This window comes from Lampris incognitus, chromosome 17 (genome assembly GCF_029633865.1).
Source record: "Lampris incognitus isolate fLamInc1 chromosome 17, fLamInc1.hap2, whole genome shotgun sequence".
NCBI lineage: Eukaryota > Metazoa > Chordata > Actinopteri > Lampriformes > Lampridae > Lampris > Lampris incognitus.
In genome coordinates this window covers 28,788,814-28,794,813 of record NC_079227.1, presented here as the reverse complement: position 1 = coordinate 28,794,813, position 6,000 = coordinate 28,788,814, and positions in this window count along the sequence as shown.

Below are 6,000 nucleotides of genomic sequence, written 5' to 3'. Positions count from 1 at the left end.
TCATTCCGTACAGTAATTTGCCTTTTGCCTCTTCTAAATTTAGAAAAGTACTTCTCTTCTCATTAAAAAAAAAGCCTGAACAGTCATCAAAGCTGGGACGAATACTTAAACAAGGAAAAGGATCATCTGTATGAGGCACGATCAAACCATTGCTGTATTCATTCAACAGGATGAATTCATGCCCCGTCAGACAGTGTTTCCAGTGTTCAAGCAGCTTGTTGATGATCCTCACAGAACGCACTCCCAGACCAGCCGCAAGAGCAGCTGCATTGCTCAAGTCAGGTCCAGCAGTGTTCACCACCGATTCAAGGGTTAGAAAACCTGCTCTGCAAAACACTTCTGTGACTGTCAATCCTGCCCAGCAGGGTGTGTTCAGACGTCCTCCATGCACCACAGGCTCCCTCAACAACCAGTACAGGGAGTCACTTTGCATTGTCCTCTCTTTCACCACCATCTTCCACACTGTGAAGACACTGCGGTAGAAAGGCGGCAGGGTTTGAAACTTCACAGTCTTCAAATCCATGAGGAACAGTGAGTCATGCAGTCCCAAACCACCAAACTTCTGTAAAACTATGCGTGCCAGTGGTCTCCACACAAGTCTTTCGGGCCATAAAGCAGTCTCTGGAGAAATTGAAGGCGGAACGCAGTGTCTCTACTGGCCAAATGTGCAAGTCCTTGTCCTCCTTCCTCCTTTGGGAGAAAAAGGACAGCCTGGGGAATCCAATGTAATTTATCCCCCAAAAAATCAACTAAAACAGCTTGAATTCTTGAAAGTAAATTTGGAGAGGGGTCAACACAAACGAATCTGTGCCATAATGAGGAGGACACTAGATTGTTGATTACAAGTGTCCTCCCTCTGTAAGACATGCTTGGCAGGAGCCACTTCCACTTTTTAAGCCGGCCTTCTATTTTTTCTAAAATGTTCTTCCAGTTCTTTTCCAACACAGATTCTTCACCCGAAAAACTCCCAAGTACTTTATCCCTCCTTTTTTCCAAGTCAGCCCTCCCGGTAGAACTAAATTGTCAAGTGGCCTTTTCCCAACCATCACAGCTTCACTTTTTTCTCAGTTTACCTTAGCAAATGACAAACTATTGAAAAGATCTACAGTCCCCTCCAAGGTATCAATATCACCCTGTTTGTTAATCATTATCATAACATCATCTGCATATGCTGAGACCTTTACAGCTGAGGTACAACCTGGGAAAAAAACACCTGAGTTTTTTCCTGAGTTTGTGAAGAAAAGGCTCAATGGAAAGGGAGTACAACATTCCAGAAAATGCGCATCCTTGACATACTCCCCTCTGTACAATGAAAGGTGCAGCCAAACCACCATTAATTTTTAGTATACTCACAATGTCACAGTAAAAACAATGTGCAGGTACATGTTGAAAATGAATTAAGAGCTGCGGGTTCACCAAACAGTGCAAGAGAGACATAGACAAACGCAGAAAACACAGTATAAGATATACACAGATGAAGACCAAAAGCTAAACACAAGTTAAAAAAGAGCATGAGTGCAAAATATCTAAAAATAGCCACAGACATTCAGTGGTTAGCTAGGTTCAGGTGGGCAACAGCTTGGGGAAAGAAGATGTTTTTTTAGCCTGGTAGTGTAGGCTATGAGGCTCCTGTAGCGCCTCCCAGAGCGCAGGGGGGAGAACAGTCCATGGTTGGGGTGGGTGGGATCTCTGCTGATGCTGAGACCCCTTCGAAGGCAGCATTTGTGATAAATGTCTTTTATGGCTGGGAGCTGGGTACCGGTGATATGCTGTGCAGCCTTGACGACCCGCTGCAGAGCTTTCTGGTCTACTTATGTGCAGTTGCCGTACCACACTGAGATGCAGCTGATCAGGATGCTCTCTATGGTGCAGTGGTAGAAGTTGGTGAGAATTTTGGGGAATAGGCAGGCGCTTCTCAGCCTCCTCAGAAAATGCAGGCATTGTTGGGCCTTTTTCACAAGGGCCTGGGTGTTTGACATCCAGGAAAGTTCCTCGCTGATGTGGACTCCAAGGAATTTAAAGCTGGAGACACGCTCCACTTCAACCCCATTGATCTGTATGGAGGAGTGGCTGCAGCTTCTAGACCTCCTGAAGTCCACAATCAGCTCCTTCGTCTTCTGCACATTGAGAACAAGATTGTTGGTAGTGCACCATGATGTGAGGTGCTGAATCTCATCCCTGTAGACCGCCTCGTCATTGTTGGTGATACGGCCAGATATCCAGGCACTTGTAACATGGGACTGTTTTAATTTAGCCTAAGGTATTGTATGGATAGTAAAACTTGGAGGACTTTTCATTTAGGATCTGGTGAATTGCATATATTAGTCTTCTCTAGATTTAGAAAAAAAACTTAAAAGTCTTTTCAGGGCTTTTTAAATAGCCAAAAAAAATCTGACTTTGAACTAGACAAAGCTTTGACAATAGAGGGTGCTGATGAGAAAATAACTGTGTCATCAGCATGAAAATGAATACAGCTATTACTAACCAATGAGGCCAGGTCATTTATGTACAATGTGAACATGACAGGACTTAGTATTGAGCCCTGTGGCACTCCTTTTGTAACTTCAAGGAAACCAGATTGATGATGTCCACAACTATTGCTTGAGTTCTGCCAGTAAGATAACTGTGAAACCAGTTACATGCACTTATGTCAAAACCAATTGATCTAAGTCTAGCCAAAAGAAGAGTATGATCCACTGTGTCAAATGCTGTTGACTAGAAATGTAATGATAATTCAGGGGTCAGTAAATTCCTGATACAAATATGTGACGATTCAAATCGGTGAGATGAAAAATGAATCGCGATACTCTTTTTAAACAGTAGAGGACGTTATCTACTTTTGACATCACTTGTTTGATGTCCTACATCATCACTCACGTCAATAGCCATATCAAGGCGCAAAGATATGAGGGCTGCAGGCATAGACAAATATACATACGGCGTGTCTCAATTCAGGGGCCGCATCCTTATAGACTCCACACTGGCTGCTTCGGCCCATTGCTGCGATACTTCATCGTCGCCGTCATATATTGGACCGGGCAAGCCTGGTCTGAAACAAATACAAGTACATGGGGAAGCTGTGGTTTTTCTGGATAAAAAGCACTATAACCTTTGTATTTCTCAACTGATTTCAATGAGTCGTTTTTGACGCATGATCCAGCAGCCAATGTGGTGTATGTGTGTGTGTGTATACATATGTTTTTGTTATTTAAGACAAAGGATATTTTCATTTTCACTTTTACAAAGAAAAGGAAATATGCAGTTTTGCATAGTTTATACCCTACTTCAGAAATAAAAAAAGGATTCTTTAATTTGATAAGGAAAAGATGACAGAAAATATATTTTGTAGGTTTTTGTTTGAGGCAGTACATGTGCTGCTTTCCACACTTTGGGAATATTCCCGCATACGAGTTAGATTAAAAATATGTGTTAAAGGATAAGCTATAATAGGTGCAGCCAACAGTAAAAGTCTTGCATCCAAGAGGTCTGCTCCAATAGCCTTTTTTGGGTCGATTGAGGCCAAGGAATCAAATACCTCCTTAACAGAGAACTGCCTGTGGGAAAATCTTTCCCCAAAAGGGTTTTTGCTATTAAAACTGCACTCATCCTTGACTGAGGCAATTGTAGACAGAGTTGAGTTATCAAACAGGTGACCAGAAGAAATAAAATTATTATCAAAAATATCACAGATTTGTCTCTTTCTGAGACAAGGGCAGAATCTAGAAAAGATGCTTAGGTAGGGAGAGAGCATGTCCATGATTTAGTGCCTTAAATGTTTTCCAAAACTTTGTTGGATTACTACTATAACCGGATGGGGAATCAACAAAATAACATGATTTAGCACTTCTAATTGCCCTGACACATTTGTTTCTCGACTGTCTACAGATCTGCCAATCCATAGAGGACTTAGAGCATTGTGCTTTTGTCTGTGCTACATCCCTTAACCTTAACATCTCTGAGATTTCAGGTGAGAACCAAGGATTAGAACTAATTTTTACTCTGTATTACTTAAAGGAAGCATGCTTATTCAGGGACATATCCTCCATGACCGTTTCTCATCTTAAAAGCTCTTCCAGGTAGATTACCCACAAATGATAAAGCTCACTGGCGAGGTCACATACCAATTCACTTCCTTTATTCCTCATTCTGTTCCCCTGACTCTGGAAACTATGAGCTTTACATTCAGATTCAGTGATTAGGGCAACACAGCAGCCCCTCAGAGCTCACGTCCCATCAAGTCTGAAATAAAAGAGATGTTTTTCTTTTTCTTTCCTCCCTGGGAAAAGTAGTGCCAACAAACATCCTCCGCTGCAGAGATTTGGTTTTTTCCAGCTCAGTTCATTTGCTCTGATGATGCATGTGCAGCCGAGAGGCCAGGGCAATTTTCCATGTCACACTGAGGTAATTACAGTTACCAAAAAAGATGAGAAACACCCTTAAAGTCCTGCGTCGAAGCTTTTAGCGAGACAAATCAAGAGTAAAGATGAAGTTGAGATCTAGGCAGACGCAGTTTTCAGAGGGTGTCCTCCATCTGAGCATGGGAAGGGGGGCAAGACAAAAACCTTATCTGCCACCCACGTACATCAAAACGGGAAAACCCTCCTGTCTTAACAAACAACGCTAATCCACAAGGCGCATGGACACAATAATGAGGTGCGATGAAACCAGTGATGGACTGACAGCGGCGTGACGACTTTCATCATCATCTACCATCTCTATCTCTGCGTTGCTGAAATGCATTTTGATTAAAAAAAAAAATAAAGCTCACAGATTGCAGCTTTTTCTTTCCGTTGATCCCATATTGAAAAGTGCTGAAGATGATGCCCGCAGGCTTAGGGAGGGTGGTGTGGGGTGGGGTGCACTGCGAGCCATACATACCAATGACAGTGATCCCTGCAAGGGGCCCGGAAGAGTGCTGAGACTGCCGTATGCACATCTTTTTTTTTTCCTTCAAATTCTAGTAGAAAAGTAAGAGAGACGCTCCAACATCAAATCATCTCACGGCTGTTTTGATGAGCTGGGCGGTATTTCGGCATGAGTGGGCCATTTCTGCGTCCTTCGATTGTAAACAACAGGCGGAATAGCGGGGGACTGAAAGAAGAGACGGCCCTTTTTCCTTTGTGTTGTGCTGATCTGAGAGAGCCCCTTCCCAAAGGGCCCGGGCTGCTCTGTACTTCCAGCACCGGGGCCCTGCATCACAGTACGCCATCTTTTCACTCCAGGGATCTAATAGCCTACCTTCCAAAGGCGCCAGGCTTTCTTCTAATCTCCTCCTCATACCTTCATGTACGGGCTCAAACACACCTGCATATTTTATCTCACTGCATTACAAAACACCCCTATGGCATACAACATTCGGTTAACGCATATACCACAACGGCGCCAACAGGTTTTTGGTGTGCCATACTAACTAAAGCATCTCTCAGAGCTGTAAGTTCTCAAGCTGATGTGGTTGCACTATTCAGCCACAGCATGCCAGGAAACTGCAAAACAAAACCATGAAAGATGCCCACCAACACCACCGTATGATCTTATTTCCACATTTGATATTTCCCTTCCACCCCCTTTTCTCCCCAGTTGTATCCGGCCACTCTTCCAAGCCATCCCGGTCACTGCTCCAGCCCCTCTGCTGATCCGGGGAGGGCTGCAGACTACCACATGCCTCCTCCGATACATGTGGAGTCAAGTTGCCAGCCGCTTCTTTTCACCTGACAGTGAGGAGTTTCACCAGGGGGACGTAGCGCATGGGAGGATCACGCTATTCCCCCCAGTTCCCCCTCCCCCCTGAACAAGCTCCCCGACCAACCAGAGGAGGTGCTAGTGCAGCGACCAGGACACACACCCACATCCGGATTCCCATCCGCAGACACGGCCAACTGTATCTGTAGGGACGCCCGACCAAGCCGGCGCTAACACGGGGATTCGAACGGGCGATTCCCGTGTTAGTAAGCCACGGAATAGACTGCCACGCCACCTGGATACAGATTTGATATTTTTCTT